The 24,137-nt window shown below is 35.9% G+C and overlaps 1 protein-coding gene across 9 annotated transcripts in view; it reads right to left on the reverse strand.

The window, feature by feature from the left end:
- Positions 1 to 24,137, reverse strand: part of COL5A2 (collagen type V alpha 2 chain) — a 381,687-nt gene that overhangs the window by 308,302 nt on the left and 49,248 nt on the right. For 8 of the 9 annotated variants that reach the window (XM_042994889.1, XM_042994887.1, XM_042994884.1 and 5 more), the window contains one exon: positions 17,611 to 17,712. The exons of the other annotated variant lie outside the window; for it this stretch is intronic. The gene's annotated coding sequence lies outside the window, so the exon portion shown is untranslated. The remainder of the gene's footprint in view (positions 1 to 17,610; positions 17,713 to 24,137) is intronic. 9 annotated transcript variants of the gene reach the window in all.

Genomic DNA, 24,137 nt, shown 5'->3' on the forward strand with positions numbered 1-24,137 from the left:
GAAGAAATTAGCTTTCCCATTCAAGAAGAAACTTCTTCTTTTTTACATTTATTCATTTTTGAGAGACAGAGAGACAAAGTATGAGTGGGGGAGGAGCAGAAAGAGAGGGAGACACAGAACCGGAAGGAGGCTCCAGGCTCTGAGCCATCAGCACAGAGCCCAACATGGGGCTTGAACTCACAAACCATGGGATCATGACCGAAGCCGAAGTCGGACACTTAACCAACTGAGCCACCCAGGCACCCTTCAAGAAGAAACTTGTAAAAAGAATAATAGAGTAAGATGCTTATGTGAGTCTCTTAGAATGGACTCCATCCTCTATTATTCCCACTGCAAGTAAGTGTAAATAGATCTCTAATATATTTAAGTACTGAAAGCTTATTCTGTCTTTCCTATCTATTGATAAAGGAAGAAGCATGCTATCAGACTCCAAATAAGCAGTGGCATGAGAGAACAGAAATGATTTTATGCATAGTTGGAGGACATAAGAAGTTCAAGAAGTATGGAGGGCTTTAAGCTAAATGAGTGAAACATTTTCGCTTTCAAAAAGAGGACAGGCAGAGAGAGAATAAGTCCACTACATGTACTGAAAAATTACTAAATTAAGCTTTCTGCATCTAGATAGACTGGATGTTCAAAAGAAAGCTTAGGTTGAATTACAAAAAAATAAACACAGTTACATTACACTGCCTGAGACATATCATACTCACTATATTTTTTTGACTAAGTGATTAATTTGTTGATTAATGGATTCATAATAAAATAACAAAAGTTTGAGTTCACCTCAAAAGTTGAAGACACAATTTCTAAATTGTCCTAAATCCATTTTAAGAAATCTGTTAAAATAGTCATAAAATTTAAATAATAATATAATCTCATGGATTACAAAAAAGAAAAAGCTTCAAGAAAAAAACTTCCTCAGAAAATACAATGCTAATTAATAAAGTTCAATTTCATGCCTATAACTATAACAGTTAGATGAGAAAAAGAAAATAATGTGATCACATAACATAAATATCATTAACAGGATAATAATATATTAGATCATATTTTTAAGGCATTTGTCAGTTTTCTTATACAGGCTAGGATGCATAGAATACAGGCCAAAGAGGGTTGCCTACATGGCTTAGTCAGTTGAGTGTCTGACTCTTGATTTTGGCTTAGATCATGATCTCACGGTCCTAAGAATGAGCCCCATATTAGGCTCTGCGCTGAGCATGGAGCCTGCTTGGGATTCTCTTTCTTATCTTCTGCTCCTCTCATGCTAGCATGCATGTGCTTTCTCAAAAAAAAAAAAAAAAAAAATACAGGCAAATGAGAAGACAATGATTTCAAGACTACAAATCACAAATTTACCATCTTGAGTCTTTTCACAAAGCTATCAATCACCACCAATCACAGAGCTTGGAAAGTAAGAATTTTAACCTATATAGTCTTTAGGTAATCACATAATGAGTTTATAAGGTCACAGGGCTGTTGAAGAAGAGTGTAGAGTGTTATAAATGTTGCAAGCCAACAAAAAGTGTTCAACTTATGCCTTAAATAAAGAGACCACTTTCCCTCTGCCTATAATTTTTCTCCTAATTTTACCAACAGTATTCTGTCAACGCAGTACACTAAAGCCATGATGATGGGAAAATATCGGTCATTTGTTTCCTTCTTACATTCTATGAGATATTAACCAAGAGCAGAGCTGGATGATTAACTACTTGTCTTAGTGCAAAATGTTCCAGTTGTGTCTTCACTGCCAGAATTTTTTTTTCATTTTTGATTTATAACTTTCCTGGCAAGCATATTATTAACTTTACATCTCTGCAGTTAACTGCCAAATGTGAACAATAAGTTATTCAACATATCAGCTTTCCTATTCTGAGTAAGACTCATTTCTACTTGGTGAGGAAATATCCAGTGGAAAGTGCTAAATAGTAGTAGGAAAATACTCCATGTTTTTAAATTAAGAATCCAAACTCATATCCAGGCCAATAATTAAATGTTATAAGCTTGGTTTAGGTAAATTTTCACTTCAAATATTCTTGAGAATGTTTTCAGTCTCACTCACTGAATAATGTTTAAGTCCCATTTGTAAGTATAAACTTAAAATCACTAAAAAAGGAAAACAAAAATTAAGTTCTTATACCATGTACAATCTTTGAAGGAATATGTATTCCTCCAAAACAGATGGAAGGAAATTATTTCACCTCATTTAACACTGATTTTAAATGGTAGCCCAAAGACCATGCAGAAGCCTCAACTGAGGCAGATGCTTGCTAGAAAATGCTGCCCTCCTGGGGTGCCTGGGTGGCTTAGTAAGTTAAAGCCTCCCACTTCAGCTCAGGTCATGATCTCATAGTTCACAAGTTCGAGTCCCATATCGGGCTCTATGCTGACAGTTCAGAGGCTGGAGCCTACTTCAGATTCTGTGTCTCCCTCTCTATCAATAAACATTAAAAACATTTTATGCATGTGCACGCGTGCTCTCTCTCTCCCTCTATGAACAAACATTAAAAAAAAAAAAAAGAAAAAGAAAATGCCACCCTCCTCAGATTTGCCTCCTATCTCCTTTCCGGTCTAATACAGAATATCTACGACCAAATGTTAGCATAACCTGACCTGAGAATTGCTCTCAATGCTAGTGAGAAAAGGGATTTTTTACCAAAGCTGCTATAAAGTCCTGCTAATGTGAACCTGTAGGAAGCAGGACAGCATGCCTGGAAGTGGCTCTTGAAGATTCTGAGCCAGAAGGGGATATGAATTTAAAGCTGGATCAGAGAAAGTTTGTTGATATGGGGGCACTCTCTGTGGTTCAGGACTTAATGCCCTGGCAACTTCTGATATGCTGCTGGATGGCTGTTGCAAGCCTGGGGAAAATGTGGCTTTCTTTTCAATACATTTAAGATGTTAGAACTGTCCTAGTAGAGTACTGAGGACAGGAAGCAAATGTCCCAGACAAGTGAACATGCTACAATGATTCTATTACATAAGACTTGAGAATCTACCAGCTGAATTTCCCTGGAAGGGGTTGGGGAACATTTCATTAACTATGGTGATAAGGAATGCACTGGAGAGAGAAATGCCACAATTACTGAGAATTTTAGTAATGGCTGTCCTCTGCAAGCTGAAGTTGATGACAGGACATGCTGTTATTAAACATGGCTCCCTAATATCAATGAGGATGATAGGATTCCAGAATAGCAGAGGCAGCTGGCAGCACTTAATTGTCAGAGGAGAGGTACATGTAATAACTATAATTGGCAGCATGGTGAAATGATATCTGGGGCACCCTGACCCACAGAGAACTATCATGATGACTAATAAACCATGGTTCCTACGAGCAAAACAAATAGTAACAAAGGAGTTTCTTGAGATGAGGGATATTTAGAAGACAGATGGATAACTGGATAGGCTGGTAGGAGGTAGGTAGGGAGATAGACAGGCATATAGACACACAGAGAGATAGATGAAAGACAGATTCAAGAGAGATCAAGAATGGATGAACAGAAGGATGATATCAACTTCCCTGATGGAAAATTGCAATCTTTCACCTACATTCCATACTGAGTCAGTTCTTAGACAAGAACTCATCAATTAAAGGAGAGGTCATATCTCTCTAAGGAAAGACCCTAAAATACCAGAGCAATTGATGGTAGTGGTTCCCTCAGTCCTTCCCCACAGTGACTTAGGGTCATTTATCAACTAACTACATTGAGGAAAGGGGAACCAGGATCTTCTGATGGCTACTGAATTCAGGATCTAAAATCAATCTGATAACAGAGACCACACTACAACACCCCACATCAGGTAAGATAGGAAATCAAGAACAATAATGTATTCTAGGTGGAATGACAGAGTTTAGAGCCAAACTCAAAGACTTATAAATACAGGGATGGTGTTTCCCATTAGGAATCCATTTAATTCACCAGTCTGGTCATAAAAAATCAAATGGACCAAGGCAGATGACAGTATAATCCATAATTTAATTAAATACTAGTCCCAATTTCAACTTTTTTTGCTAAATGTGGTATTTTTACAGGTCAACGTGGCCTCTAGTATGTGTTATGGAGCTACTGATCTTGTGGATACCCATCAGGAAGGTACTAAAAGCAGTTCTCATACATCTGAAATTAATAACCACTATACACTTATGGTATCACCCAGGGATATGTTGAATCACCTTTCTTCTGTCACTGCATAGTCCTAAGGGACCTTGATCATCTAGACATTCCATAGAACATATCATTGGTGCAATATATGGATAACTTGATAAACAGAACTGGTGAGCAGGAAATGGTAAGCACTCTGAATGTCCTAATAACATACACAAGCTCCTAAAAATGGGCTATGGATACTACAGAGACCTAAGGGCTTGATATATCAGTCAAGTATTTAGAGGTCCAGTGGTCTGGTGCATGCTATAACATCCTTTCCAAGGTAAAGGGCAAGTTATTGCACCTTTCACTTCCTACCACTTAGAAAGAAGTATAGCACTTGGAGGCCTTTGAGAATATTGTTTCAATCCACTTATCAAATGACTTAAAAGAGAGTTCTGTAGTAAATACAGACCAAAGTACAAACCACCCTGCCACTTGGGCCACACATCCCACCAGGCCCCATAGTACTAAACAAATTTATATTTATATACGTAATTAACATTATGTAGAATCTCTGTCAAGACCCAATATGAGAGTCGCAGCACAGACCCCTAAGGTTCTAGGTCAAAGTCATGCTCTCTACAGTAGAGAATTGTATCCTATTTAAAAATCAGCACCTAGCATGCTCTCGGGCTATGGTAGAAACTAAATGTGTGACCACTGGAAAGCAAGTGACCATCAAGCATAGCTGCCCATAATGAACCAGATGCTGTTAGACCTGAGAAAGTTATAAGGTTTAACTGGCCCCAGAAACAATACATTTTTTTTAAGTTTATATATTTATTTTGAGAGGGCATGGAGGGGCAGAGAGAGAGACAGAGAGAGGGAGAGACAGAGACAGAGAGAGGGAATCCCAAGCAGGCTCCACGCTGTCAATGCAGAGCCTGACACAGGGCTCAATCTCACAAACTGTGAGATCATGACCTGAGCTGAAACCAAGAGTCAGAAACTTAGCCAACTGAGCTACCCAGGCACCCCAACAACACATTTTTCAAGATCAGTGCCATCCAGGTACCTCCAGCACAGAACCAAGAAAATCTAAAAGACACAAGTAAGCTTCACCATTGGGTTGATCATGTACCAGTAACTCACCATTTTCTTATACCTATGGGCTTATGGGACAGTTTCTTACAACCAGCTGACAGAGAAAAAAAACCCATAACTGATTCATGGATGGTCTACTAGATATGTTGAGGCAAGATGAAAGTAGACTACTGAAGCCCAACTCAAGGGGAGATCTGAAAGACAGCAGTGAGTAGAGATTCTCTGAATGGGCAAAACTTGGAGCAGTGCAGCTGGTCATCCAATTTTTCTGAAAAAAAAATTAAATAACTGGCTGAAGATAAGAATATATATAATCACATAGACAGTGGAAAATGATTTGGCCTGGTGGGTCAGAGGCTAGGAAAGAGCAAGATTAGAAGATCAGAGATAAGAAAGTCTTAGAAAGAAATGTATAGATGAGCCTGTGGGAACAGGCACAAAATTTGAGCATCCTTGAAACACACTAAATGCCCCTGAGAAAGCACCAATTACAGAAAACATACTAAACAACCGGGTAAACATGATGATTTATCCAGTAGCTGTCTGCCAGCTTCTGTACTTAGACACCTTACTACTTGCTCAATGGGCCCAAGAATACAATCATGATGCTGGAAGAGATGGAGTCTATACATGGGCTCAATCCCCAACCAAAGCTCATCTGGGTAGTGCTTCTGCTGAATATATATAGTAATTTTAGCAACAGATATAAAAACTGAGACCTTGTTAAGATCATTCTTCAAGATCAACAATCTTCCTGATGGGAAGTCAATAATATAGGCTCTCCTTGGTGACTCTTTTCACCAAGAAAGGGTAATGACTTGTTCTCACCAAGATTTACAAGTATTTTAGGTATGGACTCTCTTTTCCTACCTGCCCTATCTCAGCCAACATAACTACCCTAAGGCTCACAAAGAATATGACTTAGTAACATGGAATTCCATATAAAATTGCTTTTAACCAGGGAAACCATCCAACAGCAAAGGATGTGCAACAGTGAGCACATAACCATGAGATCAACTGGCCAAAAGAATTGTATTATCCATAAGCTATCAGTTTGGTAGAATGTTAGAATGGGAACTTGAAAGGTATAGCTAAGGTACAAGCCAGGAGGTAACACTCTGTATGTTTGGGACACTCTCTTTCACGATACTACATATACCCGAAACCAAATTACCATTAATTTTTTCTGGATTCAGTAACTACATTTTAGAAGTAGGAGTGGCTCTTAAGGTCATCCCCAGGTAAGTTCTTAAGGAATTTTGTGTTTCTTGTCCCAACAAATCTAGGCTTTTAGGTCTAATGTTCCAGATTCCCAGAAGAAGGATGCTTTTGCCAAGGGACCAATTTATGAGTCTCACTAAAATGAAAGCTACAATTGTCAAAATTGGGATCCTTGTGCTGATAGACAAGTAGGCAGAAAAAAAGATTACCATACCAGTAGGGGTAATTGATCCTTATAATGAGGAAGTAAAGATGATGCTAGAAAGTTGGGGAAGGGAGGAATGTATTTGACACTAAGTTGATCCACTGTCATATCTATTAGTATTTATTTCACTGCCCAGTAATAACTGTAAAAAGATAATTAAAGCAACCATGTTATATTATAAGGACATGGTACCCAAAGGTTCAAATTTCTGGCCAAACCACTAGAATAGCAGAGGTTCTAGCCAGAGTGAGAAGAATCTAGAATGGATGGTAGAGGAAGAAATGATAAACATTAATTACAAATTCAGGACAAAGGGCTATAGCTCATCTCATTAAATACCTGCTGTAAATTTTCCTCCAGAAATTGTGACCACTCAAAATATAGAAGAAGCCATTGTACGATGGATTGATCTTTCTGTGTGAACTAAATGAATCTCAGCAGAGGAAGGGATGGACAATAGTGGACACAACTGATATTTTACCTAGATCTCACTTACTGGTTTTGTGTGTCTATCCTTTAGACTCTGTATGCTCTGTTTCCTTTTGGGTAGATTTAACTAATTCAGAAGATTTCCCTTTGGCTACTGGAGAAGTTTCAACTGCACTCTCAAAGAACAAGAAGTGCCTGGAAATTTACACCCTACTGGAGCAGCCCATAGCCAATGAATAACTGGTGTGGGAATATAAAAGCCCAGCTTCCTTCTCAAGGTGGGACAATTTCTGAAGTCTTATTTGTGCTCCAGCTCTCCCCACAGAATCATGCAAAGGCTAGGACTTTGCCTAAAATCTCATCTTTGCTTAGCTTCATACTTTTCCGTTTTCCATTCTACTAGTCATATTTAGTGAATATTTTCATAGTAAATCCCTGGCTTCTTCTGGGTAACCAAACTTAAGACACAAGGCCTTAGATGGTTTTCCATACAAAGGTCCATGCTGAAAACACTTTGGGGGAAATTAAGCAAACAAAAAAGAAAATAATCAGGAATTTTTTCAAGTGATATGGAAAATAAATGTAACAAAATATCTTGACAAAATGAATAGTTGTCATAAAAATCCTACCAAAAAAGCAAAATATAAAGTATATCTATAAAAATCTAGAAGCAAAATTTTGGTCATATGATTAGGTTTTGGAAAGAAATTAAGGGATTAGAGAGTACGGCACAGGGCTTGTCTTGTTATAGCGAATATGCAGATATTAATAAATTCCATTAATCAAACAGGAGTAAATAAGCATGAGTAGGACTTTTAAGAAAAAGGCAATCACTATAAAAAATAGAATGTATTGGGCGCCTGAGTGGCTCAGTCGGTTAAGCAGCCGACTTCGGCTCAGGTCATGATCTCGCGGTCCGTGAGTTCAAGCCCCGCGTCGGGCTCTGTGCTGACAGCTCAGAGCCTGGAGCCTGTTTCAGATTCTGTGTCTCCCTCTCTCTGACCCTCCCCCGTTCATGCTCTGTCTCTCTCTGTCTCAAAAATAAATAAACGTTAAAAAAAATTAAAAAAAAATAGAATGTATTACTTTTAGCATGCAGAAGAAAAAGTGGAAGAAAAAGAAAGAGAAAGAAAATATATGAAAAATATATGGGGCACCTGGGTGGCTCAAACAGCTAAGTGTCAGACTTCAGTTCAGGTCATGACCTCACAGTTCAGGAGTTCGAGCCCCACCTCAGGCTCTGTGCTGACAGCTCAAAGCCTAGAGCCTGCTTCACATTTGGTGTCTCCCTCTCTCTCTGCTCCTTCCCCACTCACGCACTCTCTCTCTCTCTCTCAAAAACAAGTAAACATGTAAAAAAAATTTTCAAAAACATGAAAAATATAAAATAAGGTGAAAGAACTAGTTCTTAATATAACAGTAATTTCAATAAATTTGAATAAATTAAACTTACTCATAAAGGAAAAGATTCTCAGGTTGGATCACAAAATAAGATCCCACTACATACTGGCTATAAAAGACAGTCTTTTTTTTTTTAATGTTTATTTTTGAGAGAGAGAGAAAAGAGACAGAATGCAAGTGGGGGAGGGGCAGAGAGAGGAAGACACAGAATCGAAGTAGGCTACAGGCTCTGAGCTGTCAGCACAGAGCCCCACGCGGGGTTCAAACTTGCAAATCACCAGATCATGACCTGAGCTAAAGTCTGAAGCTTAACCAACTGAGCCACACAGGCACCCCTGAAAGATAGTCTTAAAAGGCATGGAAAGCTGAAAATAAAACAGAATCCAAAAAAGCTGTGGCAGTAATGTTAATATTGGATACATAAGAATTTGAAGTACAAAGATCATAAAGAAAAAGGACATTATATTCTTATTAAAAAAGCAATAAAGAATATACATCCACCAAAAACATGGGATATATATTTTTTTATAAATATTCACTCAAATTATGCCAAGAAACAATAAACACAAGTGCAGGAAGAAGTAGATAAATTCAACAGTTAAAAAGATTGTAATACAACTTTCTCAGAAATTGTAAATCAAACAGATAAAAAAAAGGAGTAGAAATATTGAAAACCCAAACAATACAATTATATATAAAACACATCAAACTCTACATGCGAAAAACAGAGAAAACATTTTATTTTCAAACACCCATAATTGTATGAAAATACAGCATGTGCTGGGCTACAAAGAAAGTCAATAACTCCAAAAGATCAATATCATATAGATTTTCTTTTACTATAATGCAAGAAAATTATGTTAATTTTGCTATTAATTAGTTAATTAAATTATAAGCCATATTGCTTAAAAATAAATTCAGCTCAACAAATTGGAAATAGAGCAACAGGAAATTCACACACAAAAAGAATATAGTAAACAAAAACAGAAGAAAGTTATTTGAAAAGTATTTTAATAATATAAAAATTCTAATAAGACTGATAAGAATAAAAAGGGATCGAACACAAAAAAATACAAAATGAAAAAGGGAAATAATTATAGACGTAAGATTTTCTTAATAATAAAGCAGTTTTTGGACAGCTCTATGCTAATAAGTTTTAAAGCCTAGAGGAAATGCATAATTTCTAAGAGAGTATTAAATACCAAGGCGCATAAAAAGAAATAGAGAACTTAAATAGAATAAATACTAAAAAAATGTTAAGTGGTAATCAAAAAAATGAATAGTCAAAGTCTATAAAATGGCAGCTTTTTCTCCTCCCCCTTAAAACTAACTTTTTTCATACTTTTTTTTTCATTTCCTTTCATCATTTTCTAGGACCTCCAAAAATTTTTTAAATATTATTAGTAATAATAAAATCATTGTCTTCTCACCTATATTAAAAGTAATATATAAGTTTCTCCATTAAGCATAGTATTTGCCAAAGGTGTTTAGTATATAACCTTTATCAAGTCCAGGAAGTTTCTTTCTTCTAGGTTTCTAACAGTTTTTAACCATAAATGTTTTCTGAACTTAATCAAATTTTCTCCATATATAATTAAAGTTATTATATATTTCTGCTCCTTAGTCAATTAGTGTTGTAAATTACTCTTATAGATTTTTCTGATGCTGGTGTCCTCACATTCCTAGAATAAACCCTATTTGATTATGATGTATTTTTTACTCAAGTTATTTATGAATTAATTATGAAGTTTTCCTATATTATTTATTTTTGAAATAATAATTTCAATTATGTGATCACCCATCTAGAAAAATATATAGTATCAACAGCCTCTTGGGAATAATAACAGATTTCAAAATATTATCAAATATAAGATCAACTTCATCTCCATTAGAGCTTCTTTTTTCCCCCCAGTTTTATTGAGATAAAATTGGCATACAGCACTGTACAAGTTCATGATCCGACTTCACAATTTCTCTTCAGTTGTGGGTGGCATTGGGATCTGGCTCAGGAGAACTAGAATTGGTGATCCATTTAGTGTGAGTTTAGTAGACTATATTTGTAGTTCACATCCATTTCTACAATCTACTGTGCTGACCCAACTGTCACTGTGAGAGAAAGGCATACACAGCGTCCTGTATCTCCCAACAGAAAATAGTACATAAAGGTAGAAAAGACCTTAAATGTGCAAACCCAGAAATTCACCTAGGGGAAATTCTTCTAATCATATTTATAAAATTGTAACAGAAGGATCCAGCTCTCCCCAAAGCCTAGACAAAACAGAAGTAATCTATCAGGAATATACTAATAAAGCAACTAATACAGTTATAAAGGCACTAAACATATTCCCGTTTTGGGGATTTTGTGAAATAGTATTTATCAGAATTCCTGGGTTTATAGGACAAACGGATAAACTCACAGTTACTGGTGCAGCTACAGGTATTTGTTCTTACCTATATTTATACAGTCTTTAATCCATGAAAGAAAAAAGTCTGGGGTGCCTGGGTGGCTCAGTCAGTTAACCATGTGACTTTAGCTCAGGTCATAATCTCAGAGTTCATAAGTATGAGCCCCATGTGGTGAGTCCGAGCCCCAGGTGTCAGGGCTCTCTGTTGTCAGTGCAGAGCCTGCTACAGATCCTCTGTCCTCCTCTCTGTCTGCCCCTCCTCCAACTGTGCTCTTGCTCTCTCTCAAAAATAAAAACATTTTTAAAAAGAAAAAAAGAAATAAAAAAAGAAAAAAACTTTATAGAAGTGTACCCTTGGATTCTTGTGAGTGCTTCATTTATTTTACCTTGTGTAGCACCAACCCCAGAAGTCCCTTCTAATGATAATGATTGAAATGATAAATGTAAAGCACTTATAGCTCACTGCCTTACATATAGTAAGTATTCAGAATATAACAGCCATGATTATTAACATTGCTCTCCAACAAAGTCCTACTTCAACAAGGTCCATTAATGCTGTCTTGTGATGTATATCAATTCTCTTTCGCTTCTATGTACTATTATTATCTATACCAATGGTTCTCAGCAAAGAGCTATTTTGCCCCCCAGGGGCACTGGGCAGCGTATGAAGACATTTTTGGTTGTCACAACTCGGGAGAGATACCAGAGATCTCTGGTAATTAGAAACCAAGGGTTCTGTTTACCAACCAACACCAACCCAGAACAGCCCCTCACAACAAACATTTATCCAACCATAAAAGCCAATAGTGCTAAGGTTGAGAATTCTGGCCTATAGCTCTCTTTCTGCTTAATTACCATCATAGTCCCCAAGTACCAAGCACAGAACTTTATGTATGTGTGTGTGTGTGTGCCTATTCAATCTGTAAGACAGACTGGAAATTTCTCTACTGTTACTAAAGGGCCACCCCTCTCTATAGCTTCTCTTTTTGGTAAGCAGACTGAAGATGGGCCACTTCCTTATGCTGTTGCTCCCATCTCCAAGTGCTGGTTACATGCAAATGATCAAGGACCGGGAACTTCAAGCTGTTATCCCAGCTCCTCTAGAGGTTTGCCCATCTTCCTGATTATGTCCTTGTCATAGATTTCCTTAAATCAGGCAAGTCATGCTTTTCCTCTCCCTGGTCCTTCTCACATCCTTAGAATGGGATTGGTCAATCCTTCTACCAGAAACTTTTGTAAGGGATATAAGCGTTGGCACACAATCCCATTTTATTTCATTAGTAAATGTAGTGCATAGAAAAACTACTGTGATAACTCATATACTCAGTAATATACACAGAAATTCTCCCTCACTCCTGCTCTTCAGAGAAAACTAGATAAAACTATATTCCAAAGACATTCTTGAGGTCCTTTTCCTCAGTGCAGACTCAGAAAAACTTGTACAATTCAGAGCCCATGACATCTGATACTTTCCTCTTAAAGTGATCAGTGGTCCCAGTTTGCCAGGACAGTCCCAGGTTGGCACTGAAAATCTCATGTTCTGGGAAATACCTCCATCCCAGAAAAACCAGGACAGTTGGTCACTTAATTCCTACTCAAGTGCTTCTTGGCATATACAACAGCCTCATTAAAATAATTTTGTGATAAAGCAAAATTCCATATTGACTTCCATGCTAGATTAAATTTGATTACTTCATTGGAGTATAACTCCGGGACATTATTTCTCCCAGACATACTTCACTCCCATTCCCATATTGCTGGTGCTGTCACACCACTGCCCTAGGACCACTCCCTATGCTAAGAGGCCACTTTCCACTGGTACAAAATGGACAAGACAGACTCAGTTGCTTCACCCAAAAAGCTTCTTCCTCAGAGCTTAGCTCCAAGACCAGTATCTTATTTAATAGAAATAGCAATTTAAAAACTCTATCTATAATGGTGACCCTTCAATGCTGTCATAGCTGCTAGTAATTCAACCTATTGCTCTGATTTGCCAGTATCAAGTCCTTCAGATATGTTTCAGTCATCTTCACAATGCAGTAGAATTAGTATTACCCACCAAGACCCTTAAATTACTGAAAATCATCAGCCATCTGTTTTTATGACAGTCTTTACCTGGATAGGACCCACTTCTAAGCAATCTGGATTTTAATGGATTTTAACTTTTAAGTCAAACATCTTCCTTTATGACACAAATTTATTTTCTAATTCATCTATCTTCAAATATCTATTATAAAACCCCCTTTTATCCCTGTTCCAGCTTACATAAACAAATAACAAATATTTGTATTTGTTTTCTATTGTTTCATAGCAACTCCGTGAATTGGATAGCTTAGTTATTGTCCACTTTTATAAATGAGAAAATCTATTAGAGATCAAAAGAAAAAAAGATAAACAAGCTCCTTTTGAGGATATATAATTGTGTTATCTTTGTATTTGCAGTCCAAAAACACATCTTAAATGTACCGTTTTATTCAACAACTCTGAGTTCTTAAGGTATCTCATTTGCAATGAAAACACCCTTACTGAAAACTATCAATCCATGTCAACAGCCTTTGGCCGAGTGGCAACTACAAGTGCTGATATATATCACACGGCACAACATACACCATACAGCATATGTTTAAGAAAATCTCTAGTTTTCTGAGAAAAAATATACTACAATTATTGTGGATTTCATCACCAAAAACACCAATCACATGTAAGCAAATGCCAACATCATTTAGCAGTTAAATTCCTGTTAATATGCTTTCCTGTGTGCATTACCTAACACTGAAATCAACATATTTACTGCAAGAGAATTTTTAACAACCTACTACATAAAATCACCAGTATGATATGTCCAACAAAATTTATTGTGTGGTATTAATTTGGAATAATGCCACAACTTGCTATAATAGTCTTTATACAACAGCATAAATGCTGAAAGGACCTGTATGAGTTTATACCTAAAGGAAAGTCATTAATTCTTTTTTTGCCACAACTGAGACTTTGTTGTCTAATAGATGATGCGATTTCTATGTCCTATCCATTTGTGGGGAGGGCATCATAAATTAGCTCTCCCAGGCACCACAATTAATTGTCTTATTCAGGTGATCACAAAGAAAAAGGAAAGGACTGTTCTTGGAGTTCGAAGTAACTCCTCTTAAAGTTATTCTCTCACTAATGAATAAAAGTCGTTAATCTACTACAACAATCTACTGCAACATTGGAATAGAAAGGATTTTTCCTTTGTACTATGAGAACATGCCTCTATGTTACAAACAACAAAATAATAACACCAATATTTTATAACACCAAAATAACAATAATAATAACACAAATATTTTATTTAGACAACAAACTAAAGTCCAGAATGTAAAATGCAGGTTCAATTAAAAGAAGACAGTTACTGTAATTTAAGTTAGAACATGTGTCACTAATGCTCAAATATAATATTATAGACATGTTTTGAACTTCCCTAACCTATTTTATCTCTAAAAACTGTCAAATTCTTTTTTTTAAGTTTCTTTATTTTGAAAGAGACAGAGAGAGAGAGAGAGAGAGAGAGAGCGCAGAGCAGGGGCAGAGAGAGGGAGAGAGAGAGAATCCCGAGCAGGCTCCACAGTGTCAGCATGGAACCTGATGCAGAGCTCAAACCCACAAACCATGAGATCGTGACCTGAGCCTAAGTGGACACTTTAACCAATCGAGCCACCCAGACACCACTCTTTGGATCAACATCAATATCCTCTAATGATATATTTGTCTGACACTAATACATCAATGACAACTTTCTTTTAGTTGGGATTTGCTTATTTTTTCCATTCTTTAAATTTTCAAACTTTTTGTAGCCCTTTCCTTTAGATGTATATTTCGTGTAGAGAATATAGCTGATTTTATTTTCATTTTTCAATCTGGTAATCTCCGCCTTTGAACTGGGAGAATTTGGTACATTTGTTTTGGTTGTGATTACTCAAACTTCTTTCTAAAAGCTTTTTAAATATCTGTACGTTCTGATTTTTAAATTGTTTATTAACTGATTACCTAATAACTATGAATTTCATTTGTTATAATAGGAAGATGTTGGCACCAAAAAAGATAGGAACTACCGCTTTATGATAATGTGCCTAAATGAACTCTTGGTCATTTCTAAGAACTATGTATTTCCAAAACAAACTTTCCAAATATGTTTGTGATAGTTCTATGAGCATTACCTAACACTGAAGTCAACAAGTCAACAAAAAACAGGTCAACAGAAGTCAACTGAAGTGAACCAAGTCAATGTTTGATTGATTTGTGTTACTTTTCCACTATTTCTGCTTGCATTATGGAAACTAACGTGTTAATACATAGCTAACCTATACTGTGCACTCAATTATTCTTCATTCATTGATAAAAGACATAAACTTCATGTGTCGATATCCTGTATTAGCTTCACTTATAAATTTACCAGACTAGTAATAATAATAAAAGTTAACACATACAGCACATACTATATGCCAGGCATTGCTCTCTGTATTTTCCATATTTTGGCTCATTTAATTCAGCAAGTCAGTTATCTTGCCATAACAAACATCAAATGACTTCCTATTATTTTTAATTCTTTCCATTATCAGAAATTTTGAATTCTCTTCTCTCTACCTTTAATTGTACTTTCATCTCTCTCCTTCTTTACCCATGGCTGGGTTTTTTTCCCATTTTTAGTAAAGGCAGTGTTATGGATTGAATGTTTGTGCCCCCGCCTTCAACTTTATGTTGAATTCCTAACCCTTAATGTAATGTTATATTGGATCTTTGGGAGCTGATTAGATCACAAAGGTGAAATCCCCATAAACAAGATTAGTGTCCTTATCATACGGACCCCAGAGAGCTTTCTCTTCCTTCCACCATGTAAAGACACAGCAAGAAAATGGCTGCTTATGAACTAGGAAGTAGGCCCTCAGCAGGCACCAAATCTGCCAGGGCCTTGATCTTGGACTTCCCAGGCTCCAGAACTGTGAAAAATGAATGTCTGTTGTTTTTAAGCCCCTCAGTACATGGTATTTTGTTACAGCAACCCAAACTGATTAAGACAAGCAGTGTGGTAAAGCTGAAAGAGCAATGGAATCTGGAGTAAGAGAAATATATTTTGAATCCCTCTTCTTAAGCCTGTTGATGTCATGGTAGCCCTAAACTAATTCACACCCTACTTCATCTATAGGATACAAACAACATCTCCTTTATACAGTTACTGTAATAATTAAATGAAATAATACATGAAAGTAGAAGACGTTCAATGCGTATTAGTTCTTTCCTCGCCGTCACATTTATAGTTTAAAGCCAACAGAATTATATAAGTCTTACTCTAACAACATAAACTTTTAGTCTGCAATTAAATAAAGCATTTTCAAAAACATCTCTGCCCACTGCTCAATCTAAAATAAAACACACTTGTGTACAACATACACATACACACTCAATGCACACAATCCATACATACACACGACTGGCACACAAAATGTAGACATAATATACACACACTCACACCCATCACTCATACAACATACACATATAAGACATACAACATAACACATACATAATAAATAGCCTATTTATACAAACACACATACTCACACACACAAATCTATATACCTAAACCATACTTCATTTCCTTCATAGCATTTATTCAGTGACTGGAATTATACAATTGATTGAATTACTTATTAAATACCTGTGTTCAGTAAAATGTATGCACTAATGGAAAGGAGAAGCAGTTCAGCTATAGGTCCTTTAAAAAAAACTAACTGTGATGTGGAAATGTATAATTCATTGATTAAAAAAAATGAGCGGTGCCTGGGGAGGCTCAGTCAATTAAGCATAGAACTTCTGCTCAGATCATGATCTCCCAGTTCTTGAGTTCCAGCCCCCCACATTGGGCTGTCTGCTGTCAGTGTGGAGCCCACTTCAGATCCTGTCTCCCTCTCTTTGTCCCTCCCCACTTGGGGGCATGCACATGTGCTATTTCTTTCAAAAATAAATAAACATTAAAAAACATTTTTAATATGAAATTTATTGTCAAATTGGTTTCCATACAACACCCAGTGCTCATCCCAACAGGTGTCCTGCTTAATGCCCATCACCCACTTTCCCCTCCCTCCCACCCCCCATCAACCCTCAGTTTATTCTCAGTTTTTAAGAGTCTCTTATGGGGCACCTGGGTGGCTCAGTCGGTTGAGCGCCCGACTTCGGCTCAGGTCATGATCTCACAGTTTGTGAGTTCAAGCCCCCCGTTGGGCTCTGTGCTGACAGCTCAGAGCCTGGAGCCTGCTTCGGATTCTGTGTCCCCCTCTCTCTCTCTGCCCCTTCCCCACTCATGCTTTGTCTCTGTCTCTCAAAAAATGAATAAACATTAAAAAAAAATTTAAAAAAAAAAAGAGTCTCTTATGGGTTTGGCTCCCTCCCTAACTTTTTTTTTTCCTTCCCCTCCCCCATGGTCTTCTGTTAAGTTAAAAAACATTTTTTTAAGTGAATACTTACTTTAGGCCTAAAAGCAGAGGGGCAAAAGAGTGAGGAAGAAAAAGCTTCTGTTCTCTTAACACTTATATTCTGATAGGCTTTAATATTTATGTTCTTAGAAAATTCAATTATATATTCACTCTTTAGTTACTTAAACATCAATATTGAATAAAGTTCATTGTCCTTTTAAGGATGGACACAGGATTTCAATAAAAAAGAATAAAATGGAAACAGGTTCCACTATATGCTAGAGTTTGAAGTCACTGGACAAGTTACTTACCCTCTAAGTGCCGAGTTTTTAGAACTATAAATGGAGAATCCTAATCCTACTCCACAGAAATGGTGCAATGGTTAAATTAATTGGTGGAAAACAGGAAAACACCTAGAACAGAGTGAAGTGTTCAGTACACATTCACAAAGACTTACTATAGTTTATAATTTTCTGAGATTGGTAGTACAGGATGGTTATTATGGCACTAATTTTAACCATTAACAGAGTGCTTACTTTCAATTCAGTAAAATGTTTAAAATTGATTCAGGATTAGCTAAAATCCATATATTATAAATAATATACAATTATTTCATGGATATATCTCAAGGTCATGTATGTCCATTTTTTTCAAACTTTTTAAAATACTTTTATCCAGTTTGCATACTATATATAAATAAAACATTGAAAATGGAGAAAAGTCTATCTTGTACTATTTGTTTATACGTATATGAGAAAATTCTGTAATTATTTAAGAAGCTATAAATGGCAGTATCTCTGCAAGTGGATTAGCAGGAGGATTTTTCACTTTTTATTTTAAGGTCTTCTGTATTGTTTAAGGGTTTCACAAAGAGCATGTATCACTCACATCATTAGCAAAACAGTAAATACAGATTTTTTTCCAAAAATAAAATCATTATAAAATGGAATGTATCCCTTTTTTTTTTTACCTCTGATTAAGCATTTTTGCATAAGTGGATATATTTTAAAATCACATTTTAAAGAACATGACATGTTGATTTATTACTTCATTTTATGTTTGCAGACTTCATTATATTTATATAAACAAGGTTTATTTCTTGAATACTTTCATGAACTCACTCCCTCATATTTGATGTTAGGACTATTCCAGAGGGTGAATTTTGCAAGCCAATCAGTTTGTACCAAAGGCAATGACTTCATATTTTGGGAAAGTTGACATGTTTTAAAAAACAGTTTTTCATATGCTACACTTGGCACTAACTTCAGAATGCCCTAGATTGTTCTGGATCATTTCATGGCAAAATTAATTTCTACATTACCTCATTCCCTCCCCAGAGGTAGCCCTTTTTTTCTGCTCAAGCTAAGCAGACATTAATATCTCAGCAGGGAAAATATGACTCTTTCAATTTTCATAATAGCCTTTTCAGTCCCAAGCATTACAGTGTTGCTTACAGTTACTGCCTGATAACTACAAAAGGTTCTTTTCAGTTCAGTCAAACATTTATTGATCATCTTACTGATTATCAAACTGGGTTAACCTCAAAAGTTACAAAGATACCTAGGTATTCTCTGCTGTCCAAATATCCATCAACTAAGAAAGATATCTGAAAAGAATTTCAGTATGAGCACTGAGGACTAAGACCCACAAAGAATAGGAACCTCTCTCATTTCTACTTTTCAAAACAAGCATGCATTCTTCCATTTAAATTGATATTTTTGTCTTATAAGTTCCTACTGAGTAAAATCCCTTTACACTTTTCTTTGTGCTAGGCTTTCTAGATGGCTACAAATAATCAAACTCAAAGTAATATTTATGAATGACATCAATAAGAAGTGTATGGGAAGAAATACGGCAGGGACATATACTTATGATCTCAGAATCATGGGAAACTAACTTCAATATGAGAAGCTTAAATCCTAAAAGAACACAAAAAGAACACAGCTAATGGGGACGGGGGAGAAAAGATAGGAAAGAGATAAAATAAATATATATATATATATATATATATATATATATATATATATATATATATAAAGTTAATCAGTTCTACTATTCCTGTATCCTGTAAGCAAAAGTATCTCCAACTCACGAAATGCATTTAATCCCCCATGTGCCTAAGGCCCTGGCATAGCTTCTAGATGCCCATTTTGAACTTCTTTCTTTTTAAGCAATGGGACGATGTGCTGTTTTTGCTGTGAAAACACACGTGACAGAACTTATCCTTGAAACCAATTTCATTTTTGTTCAAAAAAACACCCTATAAAGGAATGAGAAGCAGCATGCATAAACCCCTATCTGAGAAAACAGTCATGGGAGAAGTATCTGGTAAAAGGACAACTGTGAATTGAGAAAGAATATTTGACTATAAAGTAGAATATGAAAAATGAAATGACACTTGGTATAGTGCATGCGTGACAAGGCACCGAGTAGGGCACAGATTTTGCTAAATATTAAATTAATAAATTATTTTTCACATATATTTTTCTTTCCTAGGACAATCTCACAGTTTAGATTTCTTGAGGGGAAAAGATTCAGATTCCTATGTGCTGACGTTCCTGTGGTCTAATTTTACCCTTTTTTAAAGATCACTCTTAGAAATTGACCATGACCTCAAAATAATCTTTATTGAATTTTAATTTATCATATTTTTTAAATGACTGCTAGAGATCAGTTTTATGGAAAAACTGGAAAGCCACACTTATAGAGCATGTATTTTTTTTAAGTTTATCTACTTTTTTTGAGAGAGTACATGAGCAGGGGAGGGGCAGAGAGAGAATCCCAAGCAGGCTCTGAGCTGTCAATGAAGAGCCCCACATGGAACTCGAACCCATGAACCATGAGATCATGAGCCAAAATCAAGAGTAAGATGCTCAACCAACTGAGCCACCCAGGCACCCCAGAACATGTATTGTTAATGGAAGCATTGCTTAAAAAAATTATCAAAGATCCACTTTTTCCTTAGTATTATATGAAGAGCACCAAATTAAAGGATAGCTGGAGCTTTTAAAGAATTTTTACAAAGAATTTTTGTTGTGCTTAAAAGCATTGCAACTCAAAAATCTTCTAAGATGAATATTTAGTACTCAATACGATATGTATTCTCCAAATTTAAAGTGGGCATTTGGGTTAAGCTCTGGGTGAGCTAAGGCTATGAATAAATAAATAAATAAATAAATAAATATAAACATATAAATCACCAATGTATAACAGATTACAAATTGTCCTTTCACACTATTGATTTGTTTAAAAATACCTTCCAAACAAAGGAGAATGAAGCATCTTAATCTTCAATAAAGTTAACAGGAAATATGACTGCTTAGGAGATTTAATTGTCAAATATGTTCTGAACAAAGTGTAAAGAAAATATTATATACCAAGATGTAAGTTTACCCCAAATATTTATAAATATATACATGTGTATTCACCTATATTAAGTACATGAATCGAAAACAATTAAAATGTAAGCTAATAAAAACGGGAAACAGGCATTTAGAAGGCCTGTATTTACTTAAGAACGAGTCTACTTGGGGTGCCTGGGTGGCTCTGTCAGTTAAGCATCTGGCTTCGGCTCAGGTCATGATCTCATGGTTCATGGGTTTGAGCCCTGCGTCGGGTTCTGTACTGACAGCTCAGAGCCTGGAGCCTGCTTCAGATTCTGTGTCTCCTCCTCTCTCTCTGCCCCTCCCCTGCTCATGCTCTGTCTCTCTCTATCTCTCAAGAATAAATAAACTTAAAAAAAAAAAAGAATGAGTCTGCAGAAGTACAAAATGTAATTACTGAGATATTTTAAATGAACATAAGAATTATTGAACTGCTTATTATTTATTTCTACACCAATCTGCTTTACCAGATAGCATTACTTCATAACTATATTTTGCTTAGATAGGTTGAAGACCCCATTTTTATTTACTGAGCAGTAGTGTGTAGAGATCATCAATAATTTATTGATTTTATGATTATTTTCTTACCTTCAAAAATGGAATAATGGCTTCTTCTGTCAACTAGTTTGATGTCTGTGTTTTGTTTATGTGTGTTGTACACTGTTTATCAATGTTTAAATCCTTATAGAGAGAATTCTAATTTCTCAAGTTAGTCTGGGTTTTAGGGCAATGGGGAAGTTTGTCCAGTGCAGTATTATCTATTATTACAGTAGACTTACAGATCTGGAATTAGTCTCATAGCTAATTGGTCAAAGATCTTAGTAGGTCCAAAGTAGTTAATAAATATCACAACTTAATAAAAATTATGATATTTGAAAATAATCAGATATCTGGAATTAAGAAGGAGTGACTAAAAAGGAAAAAGTAGTTTTATTCTGCATGACCCTTTCTACTAGCATGTTAACAAAGTTCTAAGATTAGCAGAGATCAGAACAGCAGAAAGAAATCTACTCGTCCTGGGGAAGCTTTCAACTCAGCCCAAACTCCAGCTCAGCTCTCACTCTTCTTGTCTTTCACAGGGAGAATAAAATCTCTGCTCTTTTCTATTTTTCTGGTACGCAGGATGACTTCATGCATCTAGCTTTTCCACAGTGTGTGTAAGCAAAGGCTGCTTTTTATGGCCTTAATAAAATATTATACTTTATTTTGTTCCTTGATTCCCTTTTATTGAATACTTGAATTTTTATACTTATAATCTTTGCATTTTATACTATTGGTTAATACTGGTATTTGATCACCTTCTAAGACTTTCCATTTTAAACTCTAGTTTTCTTTATGTATTTATCCTTTTCTAGACTCACTATCAACAATGAAAAACTTATGTAATTATTCCATCACCAAATACATCATATCTTCCATAGTTTACCCAGCATAAGTTCTGAGAAGATGAGGCCTCCAGGCTACTACAGTTGGCTAACTTTTTATCATATTCTTGGTATGTTTTAAAAACAAAATAGAATGTATTTGTGGCATAAATAGCGAAATCTTAACCTGGCCCCAGGTTAAGTGCAATAACCAAGAACAACAAAAACATGGCTGCAACTCCCCTCTTCTGGCACATAGAAGATTTGCTAATCAATTATAGTATTCTTTCCCTCTGCACCCAGATGCAATCTCAGAATCTTTTTCAAAACAATGCTCCAGGCAACCACTCTATAAATATTGGCACAGGAACATAAGTACATTTGTATTCTCGGGTACAGAAAAGTTATTACAATTTCGAGTTTATGTATCTATGCAATCATGAAAAATCCTAAATTTAGTAGTTGTCAGTTTAATTTTTTTTTTAACGTTTATTTATTTTTGAGACAGAGAGAGACAGAGCATGAACAGGGGAGGGGACAGAGAGAGAGGGAGACACAGAATCTGAAATGGGCTCCAGGCTCTGAGCTGTCAGCACAGAGCCCGACGCGGGGCTCGAACTCACGGACCGTGAGATCATGACCTGAGCCGAAGTCGGACGCTTAACCGACCAAGCCACCCAGGCGTGCCGGTAGTTGTCAGTTTAAATGGAATAAATATTGGAATAAGTATTCCACCTTTCCTTTGATAATCATTAACACAGGCAAAGCACATACATCCACTTGTAATATGCGAAATAATAAGTGTTCGTCCATGAGTAAGACAAAGGCATTATGTCCACAACTTTACAAGCTATGCAGAGGTCCAATCCCAGTATTAGAGAACAGGTAGAAAAGACTCTAAATTTCTTAAATAAATAGTGATTAATATTATTATTGTGTTAAAATTATGAAATTAATTAATACATACCTCATCAATTAAGTGTATGAATAATTAAATGACTAAAATTTATCTTACAGGGCAAAGTCCAAACACTTTAGCTGCATCTGCCCCTACTTTCTACCATGTGCCAACCAGAACATACGCTACATTCCAACTATGCTGGACTATACTCAAGCACAGTATGGCTTTTCACATCCCCAGACATTGGAAAGTCATTTCTTTTGCCTTCCATGCCCTTCCTTCCTCTGCTTTACAATTCCTACTTGTCAAGACCCAGGGAAAAACTGGCTTTTCTGAAGCCTTCTCTCAACTTGGGCATGTCAATCATTGTCACCCCAATGTTCCTGGAGCACTATGTACAGACTTAGTTGCTCTCACTAGGTCATAATACTATTACTGATCTCCCATAAATGACGAACACGATCCTCAAAGACAAGAAACACTGGTGCTTTCATGTCTGTGTCCCATTTCTTCAACGGTAATTATACAAAGTAGAAACTCCACAAATATATTTTGAATGAATAAATGAACATTTGAACCAATTATACGTTAACATGAAATGAATCCAGGTTTTACCAAGAGCCTTTCTTAGGTTCACACTAATCTTGCTATGCCATTATGAAATTCTTAACTATGTTATTTTTGCAAGTCTGATTCATGAGTGAGAACCTTGCAGCTTCTGTATTTACCCATCCTAATCTCTCCACTCTTTCCTCCTTCTCCATCCCTGAAAGGAGTTGTGAATACTACAGTGATTTTATTTGAAAGGAAAAGAATCATGCATCATTATAGAGTAAACACATTAGATACATGATTTTTTTCTTTTGTGAACCATTTATTTAATAATTTGTATTGAGTAAATGTGCTGAGTTATTCTGAGAGGCCTGAATTGTGATTATGAGTCACAGTTGACCCACTTTTTAAAGGCATAAGTGGCACCCAACAGTTGGGCATATCCTTTTCTTTCAAGAGGTATCTGAGTTAATCTTGAACATAAATGATCTACTTATAATATATATAACATAAGTTCTCCTCCTTTATTATGATTCTCTCTTTGAAGAATATTATTTTCTGATCATTGTGATGAAGGAAATCTTCCCCTCCTTTACTCCAATATGCCCAGTTCCAAAATTGATTTCTTTTTTAATGTA

This window comes from Panthera tigris, chromosome C1, assembly GCF_018350195.1.
Source record: "Panthera tigris isolate Pti1 chromosome C1, P.tigris_Pti1_mat1.1, whole genome shotgun sequence".
NCBI lineage: Eukaryota > Metazoa > Chordata > Mammalia > Carnivora > Felidae > Panthera > Panthera tigris.